This window comes from Cervus elaphus, chromosome 30 (assembly GCF_910594005.1).
Source record: "Cervus elaphus chromosome 30, mCerEla1.1, whole genome shotgun sequence".
Classification (NCBI taxonomy): domain Eukaryota; kingdom Metazoa; phylum Chordata; class Mammalia; order Artiodactyla; family Cervidae; genus Cervus; species Cervus elaphus.
This window is the reverse complement of record NC_057844.1, coordinates 65,609,564-65,628,536: the sequence shown is the minus strand read 5'-3', so window position 1 is coordinate 65,628,536 and position 18,973 is coordinate 65,609,564.

Genomic DNA, 18,973 nt, shown 5'->3' with positions numbered 1-18,973 from the left:
ACCTTCAGCAACTACAGGGAAAGACTGGAGGCTTGTGTCTCACTAACTTCAGAAGCAATAGGCCTTCCTTGGTTTGTGAAATGGTGTCATGGTTTCAGGAATTACAAATGGTTTGATTTCCTGGGATTACAGCTGGAGCTGAGGTTAAACACCCAGGCCAGTGTCAATGGTAAAGTATTTTACATGTCATCCTATGGAGCTCTATCTTGTAGGACATGGATGCTTTGAAAGATTTTATGTGAAAAGTTACAGGATTACATTTACATTCAGAAAGATGCTTCTGAAACATTTAAGGCCTAGGTAGAAATCCAGAGAAGTGAGTTTAGTAAGTATTAATGCTTGTTGGGAACCATTTAAAGTAGCCTAAAAATTAAAAAGATTCCTGAATAGTGAAAGCAGAAGGGATGGATTAAGGAAATAATCACCAAGTAGAATTGAAAAGAACCTATAAGAAAAAGAGGCAAGTATGCAATAACTGATGCAGTAAATAAAAATAGATGTCATTTGAGGGCTGGAGGCCATTAATATTTATCTTGTATTTATATTTATATGAGATGAAAAGGTAAAATATAGCAGTAAGGTAGAAGTAGGTGAACACAATTTTAGAAAGGCTAGATTGTAATCTTTCTAGCAGGAAGAAAGCCTCCATCTAATTAGATAATGTGCTCTTCTATAACAAGGAAGTTATTTTAAAAAAACAGGGAGTAAAAGATACTACATAAGTATAATTATTATTCAATTTGATACATAGTATAATATCTATGTTGTATCTTAATAAGCATGACAGCACTTATTACAGCTTAGTGAGGGAAAATAAAAATTGGTCTTTGCAATTAACCTTATCCACATGTAAATGAGATTAATTAGTAGTTTTTCCTTTCTAATCTTTTGGGGAAAGCAGATAATTGTAATTATACTGTTTATGCAAATTGTATCCAAATGTGCAACAGGACACAATAGTTTGCAAATTAAAGTTCAAATAGAAAAATTATTCTAAAATTTACCTTTAGAATACTAGGAAAGCTAATTAGAGCATATGAATGAAATATTACAAACAAATATGAATATTTTTCCCAAGGGAAGTAGCTTTTTATTTAACGTTGTTAATGCTTTTGCTCCCCATTTGAGTTATTCAATGAGGCTTAACATGTGTTTCATATTTTTCTTTTTCTTATAATGAAGTAAGTTTGAAATTCTAAGTAAAAAGTTTTTAAAAGTTAATATATTTTCTTCACAAAAATAGATTTTGGCTGAAAGACAGGAAAAGCTCGATCCCCACTTTCCGGAGAAGGGAGTAAAAACAAATTTGACATTGTTACAGAATTAAGATAAGAACTTTTGTGTTCTGATTTCTGGTTCATTGTTCTTTCCCACACATTCATGACCTACAGGAGAGGGAAAATCATTTTCTCCATTATCGGGGTTACAAGATTTCTCTTAATAATCTGTTTCTTTTTTTCTGTCTCCTTTTATTGTGGGGGAAATGAAATGCACATTTCATTTGCAGAGTAACAGAAAACAGTTCTTTTGGTCAGTTTCAGAGAAGATCAGAATAAAATTTCTGTTCATGCTTTGAGTGAAACGATTAAGATATGCATTTATTGCTTTATTTAGTGAACAAACTTTAATATTTACTGTGATGAGGTCTAACATAGACCCTAGGGAAAGGGCAAGTACAATGCAGTTCCTACCCTCGGGGAGAAGGTGTGGAGACAAAGAATGTACATGATATGCAAACCTAACAGAGGTCTATACAGCAAAGTGCACAGAAGTAGAATAAGTAACTGGGGAAAAGATGTGCTAAAGAATGGTTGATGGAAGAAAAAAGTAGGAGACGGGGCATCAGGTAGACAGAACAAAGGCAAGACCCCATATAGACGCATGTTGTGTCTACAGATAGGATTGTGTGCGGCGCAAAGGCTGATGGGAATGTCAGGGTCAGTTGAATTCACTGAGTCCTGCTGACACAGTGTTTTTTCAGACCATATCTGTGTTCCTCTCAGAGTTTAAGTCATCATCTTATTTGCTTGAAACAATGAAATAGCCACCCTGTCTGTCTCGCTGAAAAGATACTTGTCCACCCATCAATCCTTTTTCTGTAGTGCAGCCAAAATAATCTTTATATAAAATGCTACAGATTATGTCATTTCCCTGTTTTAAGCTCTTTAATTTCTTATTGTCCTTAAGATAAAAATAAAATCTTTAAGATGAATTGTAGGATCCTATACAGTCTTTCTTGGCTACCCCTTCCACACATGTGTGTGCTCTCGCTCTTTCGCCTTATATCTCTTGGGGTTCCCTAATTTTTGTATTCTCCTATTTCTAATGTAAGTTAGTCACTGGATAATTGGAGTGAAGGCTGCCTTGAGAGACTCATTTTATTTAGGAATTTATTCATTTATTTGCAAAGGTTATGATCAAATGATACCCTACTCCATTTTTCTTGCCTGGAAAATTCCATGGACAAAGGAGCCTGGCGGGCTGCAGTCCATGGGGCCACAAAGAGTCAGACACACTGAGTGACTGAGAGCACATTATCAAAATAGCCTCAAGATGAGACCCTTCTAGGGACTAAGCCATTGTCACAGTCCTTTCTGATTTGGGAATAATCTTAGATACTAAGGTTTGGTATCTTTGGCCTGCTTGCTGTAAGCCCTCCTCTGGATGCTGAGGTTATGATAAAAACCCATTCTCTTCCTGAAAAGAGATGGTGACAAATATCCATAATCTGAGAATCCTGAATCCCTGTAATTAATAACTAGTATTTTAGGAATTGTCCTGTAGAAAATATATAATTTCATCAGTCAGGGTTAAACTGGAGAAGAAGAATCAACATGTGTGTGTGTTTATCTATCTAGATTCATATACATTTTCTATCTACATACACACATATATATGTGTTTCTATATGTGGTGGGAATCCAACCTCTGCACTCATATAGTTCCTTAGGAGGAGTTAGACTTCTATGGTGAAGAGTTGGGTGTCCCCTGTGGTTGAACCTGAGTTTTGGGGAAGATGAGAACAGTGTAGGAGCATCTCTGCAAGCTGCTAAGTGCAATCATGTTAGACAATTGTGGAGGACTAAGACTTACTGAGACTTGTAGCAAAAAGAGCCAGGATAACAGCCAATGATTAGTCATCTGAGCTTCCTGGGTAGCGTTAGTGGTAAAGAACCTGCCTGCCAAAGCAGGAGACATAAGAGATATGGGTTTGATCCCTGGGTCAGGAAGATCCCCTGGAGGAGGGCATGGCAACCCATTCCAGTATTCTTGCCTGGAGAATCCCATGGACAGAAGAGCCTGGCAGGCTACAGTCCATAGGGCCACAAAGAGTCAGACATGACTGAAGTGACTTAGCATGCATAGTCATCTAGTACTGATATTTTGGACTTTATTTAGTATAAGGAGCAATGAACATGATAATAAAGGATCATGAGTATTATCTATGCATTGAGGATTATCATTTGATCTAAAAGTGGGAGGGAACATTGGATGACCTACCTGCAGTCTTATATGTATATATAAGACATATATATATATATAAGAAAGTTGCTCAGTCGTGTCTTGACTCTTTGTGACCCCATGGATTATACAGTCCATGGAATTCTCCAGGCCAGAATACTGGAGTGGGTAGCCTTTCCCTTCTCCAGGGGATCTTCCCAATCCAGAGACTGAACCCAGATCTGCCGCACTGCAGGCAGATTCTTTACCAGCTGAGCCACCAGCAAAGCACAAGAACTGGAGTGGGTAGCCTATTCCTTCTGCAAGAGATCTTCCTGACCCAGGAATTGAGCCTGGGTCTCCGGCATTGCAGGTGGATTCTTTACCAGCTGAGCTATCAGGGTGACCTGTGGCTAATCTGAGGCAAGTTTTATTTCATTCAGTGTGTTAAAGAAGTATGGCACAGATATTTTGAATCCCTACCCCCAAATTACCAGAAAATTGAGAATCCTTATCCCACATAAATTTCGGCAGTCTGCCACAGTGATGATAACCCTGTTGGGGAATTGGAGTGTGGGGGATAAGGGGAGCATCTTGAACATCTTATCTTATTTGAATCTCATCAGATGACTGTCACACTGTTGAATTTGAAGGGATTCTACAAAATACCTATAAACCTCAAAGCAGAAATACAGTCTCATTGGCAGAAGGTTCAGGATTAAGGTTCAGTGCAGCCTTATTGGCTGAAGGACTGGATTTCTTTGGAATTACCAGTGAGGATACTGAGACAGGAATGAGATTAAAGATGATTTTAAAGGCCCCTCTTTCAGACATCACATTTCCAAAACTATTGGTCTTCTTTCTGAACAGGGAGCAGCTCACTGTGTCTGGGAGTGGAAAAGAAAGACTTGGACATGAGAAAAATCTCTGTTTTCACAAACCTGGACAGAGAAGCTGAAACCCAGACTGAAGCACTGGCTTAGGTGGCGTGGGGTGTGTGCAAGGCTTGTGGGTGCTCAGTTGCTCAGTCGTGTTGATTCTTTGAGACCCTATGCACTGTAGCCCTCTAGGCTCCTCTGTCCATGAAATTCTCCAGGCAAGAATACTGGAGTAGGTTGTCATTACCTCCTCCAGGGGATCCTCCCAACCCAGAGATAGAACTTGCATCTCCTGCGCTGCAGGCCGGTTCTTTACCACTGAGCCATCGGGAGGCCCCTTGTATACAAGGCTATTCCTCTTCTAACGGAAAAGGTAAATGACCAGAGATGGAGTGTGCTGGATGGAGGAATTTGGTCTTTGACTGCAACATTTTTTTTCAGACTAGTGCTTCAGTGTCATGTATTAGGAACTGAGGAATGCTAAGGATTGATGGACACTCTTACAGGCTCCAACTGTGGAGGCCATTTCTTTCCTCAAAGGGGATGAAGTTTTACTGACTGAGATGTTGCAACATAGCAGAACTAGTCCTCAAATTTTGTTTCTGAGCATTAATCACATGGTTTTATTTCATAACAAAAGGGCCCTGAATCTGTACTCTATGTCTTAAGATTTTTGACATAGTATTAAATATTTTAGAGTGAAATCTTATCAGAATGAACCATTATACCTATGGGTCTGGGGCTCTTTATCCCCTTTAAATGTGTGGCAGAAGGTGCAAATCCCCCCAGATCTGTATCCAACCCTAGTGACCCACAGACAATAACACAAGGGGATGTTCCACCACTGAAAATCACAGGCTGCTTTTGCACATCTTGAGATATCTGTAGGTATTTTACAACTTTCTGGCCTGATGACCGGATCCAAATCATGCACATTTCTCTCTGACTTTATTGCCAGAACCCACTCTCTGGTACCAATTTCCATTTAATATTCTTTGGATGAAAGCACAGAGAGTGATTCTAAGCCTCTCATAAAAATGATTGGCTGGTACCTGCCAAAACTGAACAAAAAGCTGAACAACCAAGTCTCAGAATATACAGAACCACTGCAGTTCTGAGGATCTCAGCCTAAGAATTTATAACCTTTATTCTTTTTAGCACCCGCTGTCAGACACCATCAGAAGATACATTGAAAACAAGGTTCCTGGTGGAAAGAACCTTGATTACTCTAACTTGGGTCAACCTGTCTTTAAAGCAGGAAGGCTGGGTATAGGACCAGGATGGGAGAGGAGATTAGGAGTCTTGACCTGAAAGTGAGTAACTACTTTAGGTTACTATGTTTCCTTGCATCGCTGAAGATGAGTCTAGTGATCCACTTTAAAGACAAATATTGTATATTAACACATGAGTATGGAATCTAGAAAGATGGTACTGATGAACATATTTGCAGAGCAGCAACTGAGACACAGACGTAAAGAGCAGATTTGTTGACACAGTGGGGGAGGGAGTAGGTGGGGCAAATTGAGAGAGTTGCCTGGAAACGTAAACATTACCATATGTAAAATAGATAACCAGTGGGAATTTGCTGTGTGATATAGGGAGATCAACCCAGTGCTCTGTGACCACCTAGAGGGATGGGATGGAATAGAAGATAACAGGGAGGTTCAATAGGAAGGGGACATATGTATACCTGTGACTGATGCATGTTGATGTATGGCAGAAACCAACACAATATTGTAAAGCAATTATCCTCCAATAAAAATTTTTTCAAAAAAGCAATGGAATATTGTTGGGCCATAACATTTTGTGGGCCATATCCCTTAATAATTGGAGTACACATACATACATATGTGACAAATGAATGTGACTATGTATATCATCCATTATGGAAAAAAAATTGTCATTAATAAGCCCATACATGTGTGCATGCTAAGTTGTTTCAGCTGTGTCCGAATCTGTGTGACCCTATGGACTGTAGGACCAAACTCCTTCGTCCACGGGATTCTCCAAGAAAGAATACTGGAGTGGATTGCCATGCTCTCCTCCAGGGGATCTTCCCAACCCAGGGATCAAATCAGCATCTATGTCTCCTGCATTGGCAGGCAGGTTCTTTACCACTAGCACCACCTGGGAAGCCCTTAATAAGCCCATATGCAAATACAAATTATGTGATTTTGACTTCATCCTGGATGATGGTGATGGTGATGATAATTATTTATACTAATGGCATCAGTGTGAGTAATTCCTAATTGTGTGATGTCTTGCAAATTAATCTTTCTAAGATAATTTCTTCCTTCATAAAGCAGAGATTACTATTGTAATATATCTGGATAATACATATAAATTCTGTTTCTGAGATTGGTAGCTGTCATTCCTTTAGACTAGGAAATGACTCTCCATTATTCTGCTTTCTTGGATTTATGAATTTCTCAACCTATTGTTTTCAAACATCATTTTTTGATCTGGCCACTGTATCTCTGAACCCAGCATGTCAAAATTGCCCATCTTGAATATTATTTCCCATAAGAAGATTATATCTTTTCAAGTGATATTAGAAAGAAGGTATGCTATTATTTATGTATGCTTAGAATGATTCTTGGATAATTGCCATACATGCATTTAAAGTAGAATATTTTCAAAATTATATTTCTACATTATAGTATATAAACTTTATGGCATGCATTAAGTAAAGATGATGATTGAAATATGTATTATTGAAGACATTTTTATGGCATGCTTTTATAGTGCTTTATCTGTAAAGAGCCTAGATTCTCAATCTATTTGCCCTAACGCATGCATATAAGTGATCATATCATATGTTTATATATTCGTTTAGTCTTATTGTCACTGTAATATTTCTTAGTTAACTGTTAGCATCCAAGCTATTTTTTATAAGCCCCTAAAGTCAAGGATATCTTGTTAATTTTACATGTACTACCCTAGTTGAAAATTATGATATTAGTTATCCAGTGTATGCGTGCTAAGTGTCTGCTGTAGTGTCTGACTCTGTGGTAGCCTGCCGGGCTCGCTCCTCTGTCCATGTATATTTAGGATAAAATATATGGCATGGTGACAATAGTTAATTACACTATATTGTACTCTTGGCAAGAATACTGGAGTGGGTTGCCATGTCCCGCTTCAGGGAATCTTCCCAACCCAGGGATCGAACCTGCATCTCCTGTGTCTCCTGCATTGCAGGCGGATTCTTACTGCAGAGCCACCAGGTTATCTAGTGCTGTATAACAAATCACCTCAAAAATTAGTGACTGTATCAGAATGATCTTTTGGTTGCTGGGGTGGAGGAGAGAGGGATAGGGAGTTTGGGAAGGTCATGTACACACTGCTATATTTAAAATGGATAACCAACAAGCACCTACTGTGTATTACATGGAACTCTGCTCAATGTTATGTGGCAGCCTGGATGGGAGGGGAGCTCGGGGGAGAGTGGGTTCATTAATATGTATGGCTGAGTCCCTTTGCTTTTCACCTGAAACTATCACAACATTGTTAATCGGCTATACCCCTATACAATATAAAAAGTTAAAAAAAAACTTTAATGGTTGTATTAATTTGCTAGGGCTGTCATAACAAAATAGCACAGGCTGAGTGGCTTAACCAACAGAAATCAACTTTCTTGCAGTTTGGAGGCTAGCAGCCCAGGATAAAGTGTTGTGATAGGTCTGATCCCTTTCGAGGGCTCTCCTTGGCTTGCGGATGGCCATCTTCTCACTATGTCCTCACATGGCCTTCCCTCACAGAGCCTTCAGTTAGCAACTTACTGATATCCCTTAAGAGTTTTAGCAATCACAAGAGTACTTATGAGTTGTAGTTTTATATTTGTTTTCATTTAAGGTAAATTTCCCACTTGCAATTTTAAAAGAAGGGGTTTTCAGACAGCTGGTGGGGATGTAAACTAGTACAGCTGTATAGAAAATAAGATAAGGATTTCCCAAGAAATTGAAAAGAAAAATTACCTTATCATTCAATTACTCTACTTATGGGTATACATCCAAAGGAAACAAAATCACTGTCTTAAAGAGATACCTGTCTTCCTATGTTCAGTGTAGCATTGTTCACAATTGTCAATGTATTAAAACAACCTAAGTAGCTGTTGACAAATGAATGGATATAGAAAATGTAGCATATATAAACAGTGGGATATTATTCAGCCATAAAGAAGAAAGAAATTCTGATGTTTGCAATGAAACAGATGAAACTAGAGGTCATTGTGCTAAGTGAAAAGAAAGAAAGGCAGAGAAAGAAAGACAGATGCTACATGGTTTCACTTATATGTGAAATCTAAGAAAAGAAAACAAAAGCAGAAAAAACAAAGCAAAACAGGCCAACTTGTCAAAACAGAATGTAAAATGGTTGTCACCAGGGCCTGGGAGATGGAGAAAGAGGGAGAGGTTATAAAATGAGTACAAACTTACAGCCATCAGGGAAATAAGTTTTTAGGGTAACATATATGGCATGGTGACAATAGTTAATTACACTATATTGTACTCTTGAAATTTGCTAAGAGGGTAAATGTTATGCATTCTCACCCCTCTCCAGAAAAAAAGGAAAAAGAAAACAAAGGAACTATGCTGGGAGATGGATGTTGACTTGATTGTGGGCATCCTTTCATAACATGTCCATAAGTCAAACCATCATATTACACACTTTAAATATATTACAGTTGTATTTATCAACTATACCTCAATAAAGCCAGAAAGTGTTTTTAAAAACTAAGGGATGTATAGTAAAAAAAAAGAATGTAAACAATGCCATCTATGTACACTGCATTGAAAAAGAATGGATTTGACCTAGAATTCAAACTATAATAATCAAAGTATACTAATCTGTTGGGCCTTTATTACCTACCAATCTGCCCCTATTCTAGGGATCTATCACTATTCTGTTTTGATAATGTTGTAGTATATTAATTTCCTTATTTTTAAAGCCCCCAGATTTGTTTACTCCATGCTTTGCAGACTTGATCTCCAGATTGAACCTGGGCACATTTTCTGATCATTTTATTATTCTGAAGAAAATAAATTAAGTTCTACCAAAATACTTGTACTATTTAGATGCTGGAAATGTAATTTGCTTGGGGAACTTGAATTTCCTAGGTAATTTCTCTCACTCTAAAACTCACCTGACTTTTGAGGAAACTCTTAGCATCACTGACACACTTTATACAGAAAACCAAAACTGATGCTCTGGTCTCTTCACGCATTAAGATGCTCAACTTCTTATTCCAGTTAATTTTTGGTTTTAATATTTGGTTATGTATAGCAACAGAGTATTTATCAGTCATGTTATTAGACTTTGTCCTCTACAACTTAAAATTTTTTTCCATATTTTCCTTTTCTGAAAACTAAAACTAATTGTAGTTGTTTTGGAGCAATTCTTTTGTGGATGAGTAACACTGTCTTATTATAAGGATGTACCTTCAACCTTGAATTTTAACTGTCATGTTGACACTAGAATATTTATTTTTCTTATGGAACTTTGCACGTTATTAGGTTTTACCCTATTTCCATCTCCCTCTACTATGTCCTTGCAAGTATTATGGTGTCAAATAGCTGCTTTATTAAATTTTACATGATAGACCCGAGAGTCAAAACTTTCTAATAATATATACTGTCATTGGCACACGATGTCTTGAGTTTTTCTGTTAGGGGTTAGAAATTCAGTTTCTTTTCCTCTGGAATGGAAGGATTATAGCTGGTGTTACATATTTTGAATATTATCTTTTTATTCCAAGTAAACGAAACCCTAAACTTTGCTTAAAGTGTTGTATACATTACTTCTGCATATGTTCTAGTGCCTTTGAGAGCCCATTTACATATTATTAACTCTTGGATAGGGTTTCTTTGAAAGTAATGATTCTCCATCACATTAGAATTTCACATTAGTAGAGTCAAGGAACACTGTGTCCTTGGAATTTCTCTCAAAGCACATTGGTCCTTCTTAGGCAAGTGGCTTGTTGAAGATGGGTAGGAGAGTTGGGGGATTAGAGGGATGGGGAAAAAGGTAAAGACTTTAAGGAATACAGAATATAGGGCATTTCATTTTTTTAAAAAGTGGATGCTTATTTTCCTACATTTTCACTGAGTCTACAGTTTTCCAGTATGCAGAGTTCTCTGCTTTCAGAGTTTGACTGACTCTGAAAATAGCTTCTTTAATATGTGTGCCAGTGGTTTAGTGCAGTCATATTTTTTCTTAGTTTTAGTATAACATGCTTGCCAGATTGCCTTTGAAGCCTTTTATGTTTTTTTTTTTTCTTCAAACTTTGAAGAGTGGGATGATACCTATTTGATCTACGACTCATCGTGTTTCTTGCTGTTTGGGGACGAGTTCTTCCTATTCACATGGATACAAGGACGCAAAGAAGTTACCATGTTGGTATGCAACCCAGAGGGGAGAATAGCATTGGGATTAAAAGATGCCAGTCCAGTGTGGCTACTCATTTGAACAGAGAAAATGTACAGTTGGAGGTGGTATGTAGTGGCTGTTTTTCATCCTGAGATTTGGGGAGTAGAGCCCGCCTGTTTAGATGGTGGCAGGTGAGGTTAATGGAGCACAAGTTCAGAGAGACACAGACCAAAGACGGAACGTGCAGGGGTTTGAGTCAAGGTTAAGTTGGTTCTTAGCCTCAGGGCATTTTTGTTTTCATGAGTTTATTGTGGCAAAATAAAGTCTATACTTTGCCTAAGCCAGTTTCCTCTGATATCTGCTATTATAGATGTCCAACCTACAGCATGCCCTTGTTCTCTTTGCTTTGGTTAAGAAACCTCTAGTTATCTATTTTTACTCTTCAGTTAGAATACGTTTTAGTATTCATTACCGTTCATAATGGTGTGCTGTTTATTATCTTTTTAATGTGGTTCCCGAAGTGCATTTAATACACTTCCTTAGATGAAGGAGATATTTTTCTTACAGAGGTTACATATACAATATAATGATTTAAAAATTCATAATCATTTGACTAATTCAATATGACCACATTCACCCAGTCTATATAACATGTCTTTGGGCACTGAAAATAAATTTGGAAACAGCAGAGGGAAAGAAATGAGACATTGCAATATGAAAAATCCAGTTTAGAACAAGCACGATAAGATTATTTTGATAGTAAAAGCCTTGAGTCATCTATGTTGAACAAAGATAAGAATGCAGAAGTGCTTGGTCGTTAAGACTTTAAACTTATTTTTCAAGACCTTCAAGATGCTGCTGCTTTCTAAGAACCATGATTAATGTATGGGATTGTTTTCAAGTTTAGTCAAACTTATTTTATATAATGGAACTAATCTTTATCTGTTCTTATCAGAATTGTTCTTTCTCAACAGTCCCCATGTTTCTATGTTTTGGAAAAACATGGAGTTATTTGGTTCTTGTTTTGTTGACATACTGAAGTTATAGAGAATACGGAGATGAGTAACAAGGGTCTAAGGTGTTGAATTAGATAGTACACCAGTCTCTGTTTCCCAGCTGGTGGGCTATGTGCAATTTCTTGTTATGAGTCTAATTACTGTAGAGATCTTATAATGGGCTAGATTTCAACATGAATTTAGCAAATTCTTCCAGTTCCCTTGAGAGGCCTTTGACAAAAGCCGTGGTAATATAGCAATTGACTCATATTCCACTATGATGGCTGATGGTGATATATCACGCAACTGATGTTCCATCAGCAACGATCAGGCAGGTCTGAATCATGACTTTTATCCCTTTTTTGTTTGCTTGTTTTGTTTTTTAAAGATTGTGTGTTTCCTTGGCCACCTCTTCACTTACTTTCTTTAGGTCTTTTTAACAAATTAGAATGTGATACAATGAAAAGAATTCTTGACTAGCATCAGACAACCTGTGTTTCATCCCTGACTGTGACCTTCTAACTATTTGACTTTGAATGCTCCACTGAACCTGTTTCCTCCTCTATCAATTGAAAATAAAATACCCATGTCACAGAGTTGTTGTAAGAATTAAGTGAAATATATATGGTATGAATTGCTTCATAAGATTAAGTTATGATTCTTGACAATGGTTTTATTTTCCCCTTAAAATAATAGTAATAAATAAATCTACTTGTGGTTAAGAGCATGGAATCTTGACATACTATCTAAGTTTGAATCCTGTCTCTATTACTAGCAATCTGACTTGGGAAAGGCATTCCACATCTTTGTGCCTTACTCTAAAAAATGAGTGTAAGAATAGCACTTCCTCATACAACATTGTGAACATTAAAGGAGTTAATACAAAGCAATTGCAAATTTCTCTGTGTAGTAATTCTATATGTGTTTATTAAACAAAGAAACAAGCAATCAACTAAATAAGTAGAAGGGTTACCTGCCTTCCCTTAGTTGACCTGGGAAGTCCTAGATTTTGAAATAGACACTAAAGCATGGGGAACTCTTCTGCCATGGTGGTTGCTTCTCATTCTTTAAGACTTCTCCCAGGCAGCCCATCCAGAGCCTTGCCCAACAGCTTGTGACTTTGGAGGAAGTGGGATCCCACTCCCTCTGCATGGAATTCAGACAAGAGTGTCCTTAGACTCAGCTCTTCGGTCCCACAGCATCCATCTCCAATGGTCCCAGCTTCCTAGTGAGTATGAACCTGGACTATGAGCACTGTCCTTCCTTGTGGGCCCTTTGCCTTTCCTGGAATTCAGACTTCCAGTTTGGATTTTCCTTTGCACCACCAAGATAATAAAGCATGGATTACCTCCTCCCCTCCCCACCTCACCCAAACAATGCATTGCTCTTCCTTGCCCTACCCTGTTGGGTGATCTTCCTTGATTAATTCTCAGGCTCAAATGGGTTCATTATACTCCCTTCCCCTGGATAGCTTTCTCCCAAGATAAAGCCTGTAAGTCCTCTTGCAGTACTTCTAGGGAGCAGAGAGTGTAACCAAATGGGATAGCTTTCCTCAATGAGTCCATGTTGGCTTTTTGGAAAGACGGATCCTGGATCCTGTAAGCCCCCTTCTGAGTTGTTCAATCCGCTTTTGCCAATCAGAAATTATCACCTGTGTTTCTGACCAATACGTGTGTAAGTTGATATTGTCAGGTCATTCTGGGTAAGTATGTGAAAAGTGAAAATGTAGTGTTAGTTGCTCAGCCATGTCCAGCTCTTTGCAACCCCATTATATCCAGCCAAGCTCTCTGTCCATGGAATTCTCCAGGAAAGAATACTGGGGGTGAGGGTGGGGGTGGCCATTCCCTTATCTAGGTACCACCTCCCAAATATAAATTATTCTATGCATAGTTACCAGTGTTGGTTTAGATGCATTCTTACTTGCAGTTCTTAACTGAGGTCTGGGCCTTCCCAGATAGCTCAGTTGGTAAAGAATCCACCTGCAATGCAGGAGACCCAAGTTTGATTCTTGGGTCAGAAGATCCGCTGAAGAAGGGATCGGCTAACCACTCCAGTATTCTTGGGCTTCCCTTATGGCTCAGCTGGTAAAGAATCCGCCTGCAATGTGGGAGACCTGGGTTTGATCACTGGGTCGGGAAGATCCCCTGGAGAAGGGAAAGGCTACCCACTCCAATATTCTGGCCTAGAGAATTCCATGGACTGTATAGTCCACGGGGTCACAAAGAGTCGGACACGACTGAGCAACTTTCACTCACTGCCTCAACTGAGGTCTAAGGTTTAAATTCCACAGCTGCCTAAACACTTTGCTCATGGAAGAGAAACATCTTTAGAAGCAAACGGCATTTAGGAATCTTTAAGAGAGTGCCTTGGGAAATGTAGAAGGTCTGGACAGGGTGAGGAAGAGAGAGGAAGTGATGTAGGGACAGTGGGGAGAGACTCGTAGAACTGGAAAAAGAGAATCGATATAGAAAACCGACCAGAGGAGAAGCATTGGGGTTCACTAGAGAAATGAGTGTAGTTTGTTGTTGCTGAAGTTTGTTAAATTCCTCATTAGCTTTTGCTGGAGAATCTTTAATTGAAGCAACTTTTGAATCAGAATTTTGTTTCAAGGTTTCTGCATACCAATTAAAAAATACTACTCACTATACTTGAGATGTCTTATTCCTTTTTTGTAATTAAGATTTAATGGACATACAATATCATATTAGTTTCAGGTGAACAGCATAATGATTTGCTAGTTGTATATATTGCAAAATAATCACCACAATGTATCTAGTTAACATTAATCATAATTAAAATGTTTTTCTTGTGAGGAAAACCTTTAAATTCTCTTTTAGCAACTTTCAAATATGCAACAATATATTATTAACTATAGTCACTATGCTTTAAATTATATTCCCATGAGTTATTTCTTTTATAGCTAGAAGTTTGTACCTTTTGACCCTCTCACTCCTTTTACCCACCAACTATTGCCCACCTCTGCAACCCGTCAAATCTGTTCTCCCTATCTATGAGCTTGTTTTTTTTGTTTGTTTATAGATTCCACATGTAAGTGAGATCATACTGTAATTACTTTTCTCAATTACTTATTATAATTTACATTGTAATTATTATAATTACATACTATATAATTATTATATAATATAATATTATATAATATAATAAGACTATTTCACTTGAATAAGTGTCTGGCTTATTTCACTTAGAACAATGCCATCCATCTACAGTCCATCTATGTGATCACAAATGGCATTTTAAGGATGTTTTTCAAGCAAACTATTTTGTTCAGGTCAAATATTTCTCAGAGTGGCCATGGAAGTCTCAGTCACCTTGCTACAGTTATGCCATTTACAGAGAGAGATGTAGGCATTAAGAATGTAACGAGAGAATATATAAGTTGTGGGAATTTTCATTACGAAAAGATTAGGATTTAGATGACCTCATGAGAGCTGGCAATGGTCAGCTGAAAATGATGTGGGCACCCTTTGTGTCTTGGGTCCCCAGTCTGAGGGTTGGCTGCCTCTGTGGACAGACCACAAAAATCTGTACCCTGGTAGGTGGACAGCCAGGGAAAACATGCTCTTGGTATGGTGGCTCAGCTGGTAAAGAATCCGCCTGCTACGTGGGAGACCTGGGTTTGATCCCTGGGTTGGGAAGATCCCCTGGAGAAGGGAACAACTACCCACTCCAGTATTCTGGCCTGGAGAGTTTCAGGGACTGTATAGTCCATGGGGTCCAAAAGAGTCAGACACAACTTAGCAACTTTCACTTTCACTTTCAGTACCAAAGATGAACTCTCAAGATAAAGGATCAAACATAAGAAGCACCAGTCAGGTTTTATTGGTGTCCACAGCAAGGTTTATCCAAACGAACACTGGTCAGTGAGAACACAAACACAAACCTCTCCTTGGGGCTGGCTCAAACAACAAGCTTATAGGGTCTGTCTTGCCATCTTTTGCTTGTTTTCTGCCTCTTCCTTATGACAAATAACACAGTTAGGTAATACAACACGAAATGGAAGCACAGAATAGAATAAAAAGGAATGTTCTGATTCTACCTAAGAATGCCAAATAAATTGGAACCAGTAACAAAACCTGGGTATACCTACCAAACTGAGAATAACTAGCAAGGAACTCAGCTCAAGTGCAGTGGACTCCAGACCTAGTTCTGACTTATCCAATCACAGACTTGTCAAGCCATGAGCAGCAAGACATAAGGAACCTCTCTGGGTTCTGCTCCTCGTCAAATGCCTAGGTCTGCCACCACCAGGTGGTATATACTGTATCTTGACGGAGCTTCTAAGAAAAGCTGTGGAAATAACCATGCAAAAGACAGCAGCCTGAGACTATTTATTCAGAGATCACCATAACAAGGGCATCAACCATCATCAATCGTGTTTGGCAGTCAATGGCAAGCAAAAGTGTAGGAAGACTTTGTGGAGGGAAAACAGAGGAGGCTGCAGGTTATGTTCTGATTGGAGGGTGCTGGCATGGGAGAACTGAAGGTAGGCTTGCCAGAACTGGCCATCTTATGTGATTGGTCTGGAGCCTATACTTGTTTTTTCTCTGGTTCATCCTGAGTTGGAAGTGGGGGCAGGAAATAGAGAAACTGACACTGACTAAGTAAGCCCTGAGTGTTCTGAACCAATTACTGTAAAGGTTGTAGTTTGGTTTCTTGGACCAGCTTTGCAGAGGTTGTGGGTTGAATTTTTGCTGTCAAATATTGTCCTGTTGCTGTCTTTGTATTCAGTCTCTTATTAGTTTTCATGGTAAGCTTTCTTTTGGTCATATGGATACAGTGCAAACCCATGAAACTCACATTTTCAATATGAAATTCATCATTTTCATTAAATTTACCAACTTCAATGCATCCTATAAAACTATAAATCTAGGGGTTGATCTTTTTTTCTCCCATGTATTTTTTACCCATATTTAATTGATCACCAAATTCTTTTTTTTTTTTGCCCCACCATTCCCTGACCGGGGATCAAACCCCTGCCCTCTGCAGTGGCAGCAAGGAATCTTAACCACTGGACCACCGGAGAAGTCTCCACTGAGTCATATTAATTTCACATCTTTAACCTCTCTCCAATCTATACACTTGCCTCCATTCCAGCGCTCACTGCCTTGGCCCCAAGTTATTATATTTTCTTAGGGCTCATTACTATAGTCAGATTTCATTCTCTTTCTTAGATTTAGTCTCAGGTTTAATTCTCGGTATTTCTGACAAAGAAGCCTTTTTGAACACACACATTCTTGAATGACTATAGGTCCATATCCTTGCCCTGGCTTATCAGTCATGCGTAACCCAATCACTGACCAGCTCTCTAGTGTCATCTCTCCTTATTCCTGTTCCTACTCTGGGTTGCATCATGAAGAGAAAATTCAGTTCCCCACTTAAGTCCTGTTTCCATCATCCATGCCTTGGCATAGTGTGCACCCTAACTTGAATTCTCCTCTCACTCCATCTCACCTGCCCCATTCACAGATTTTGCACAGATAAATAGTACTTCCCCTTGAAGTCTGGGCTGAGGAATTCTCTCTTCTCTTAAGTCAGTCACAATTTCTCCCGGTGGAATGAAATTGCTCTCTGATATGCTACCATGGCAACCTGTACATATATCTACCATAGTATATGGGCTTCCTTGGTAGCTCAGCTGGTAAACAATCTGCCTGCAATGCAGGAGACCCCAGTTTGATTTCTGGGTTGGGAAAATGCCCTGGAGAAGGGATAGGTTACCATTTCAGTATTCTTGGGCTTCTCTGGTAGCTCAGATGGTAAAGAACCTGCCTGCAATGTGGGACATCTGGGTTTGATCCCTGGGTTGGGACGATCTCCTGGAGGAGGTCATGACAACCCACTCCAATATTCTTGTCTGGAGAATCCCTATGGACAGAGGAACCTTCTGAGCTACAATCCATGGGGTCCCAAAGAGTTAGACAAGACTGAGCGACTAAGCACAGCACAGTATCACGGTATATATTATACTTTCTATTTATTTGATTATGTTCCACTTAGAATATTAATGTCTGTACAGTAGAGATTATTTTGCAGAGTCCTCTTTCTTTAACTACAGTGCCTGGCTTTTAAGAGGTGCTTAATACATTTTTGTTGAAAGCATAAATGAAATGATGAAGTTGTAACTAGTTGCTGGATAACTTTGGGGCAAATCAGTGCAACTTGGATTTCCATCCTCTCTTCACATGTGCCTTTCTTCAGAAAGCAGTTTTCTCTGACGTGTGGCAGAGGGAAGGTGCTGTTTTACTGCATCTCTGACATTGCTGCTCAGCGCCCTGCACTGAGCTGGCGGTCCCTCCTCTCTCTCCCGAGCATCTCTATGTGATGACCACTTGCTAGTCAACAGCCATCACACCAGGAGATAGACTTTTTGACTTAACAATCTTTCTTCTCCACGGGAGAGCCGAAAAGGAAACCAAATGGAGCGTGCCTTATTTCTCCTCTTCCTATCTTGCCTCTCTGCAGCAGAATAACAATTTAGGAAGGAAGAGCTAAAGTTCTTAACGACTTGGACTTCCCTGTGGGTCCATGTGGGAAAGCATCTGAAGCAGTGGGATCATGGTGGCTACACCTTGCCTTCCATTACATTCCTCTACAGGTTCTCAAACCCTTCCCCACATCCCACCTTCTGGAGAGCTCTCTGTGAATCTCTCTCCTTGGGAGACTCATCTTGTGCGTAGGGCAACATCTCAGTCCCTAGATCTAATGTGTCATACCAGCATTTCGTAATCTTTAAATAACTGGAGTGGAGGAGGAAGGCCGCCCTAAGTAATTCCATGTAGGAATACTGTTTGCGTGTTTGTTTGCTTTTAGCACAACAGTGTTTTAAGACATCTGCTGTGATGTCTCTTAGGACTATATCACAGCATCATGTGTGTTTCAGACACACACTTTGGCATTTTGTTTACTTAGCATTTACCTTCGGCAAAGACACCAGGGAATGGCTGCGGTTAGTCCACAACCTTTACTTGCTAAGGAGCATCAGGCAATTTCTAGGTTTGCATTTCATTGTTCTGCTTCCTGATTTTTTTCTTCTTTGTCCCCTGGAAGTCAGCGTAAAAGGGACTGAGCATTGTGTCAACCTGTCACTGTGTTTTTCATACATGTGCTCACTCCCTAAAAAGGCAATTAAAGGCTGCTTCCTTAGAGAATGTTCATACAATAACAAACAAGCAAAATAAACAAACAAAACCCACAAAGAGTGATGTTCGTCCCTGTCATGCAATCTAGAGACTGCTCATCCTTTTCAGTATTCCCAAGGGCATGAGAACAGACACGT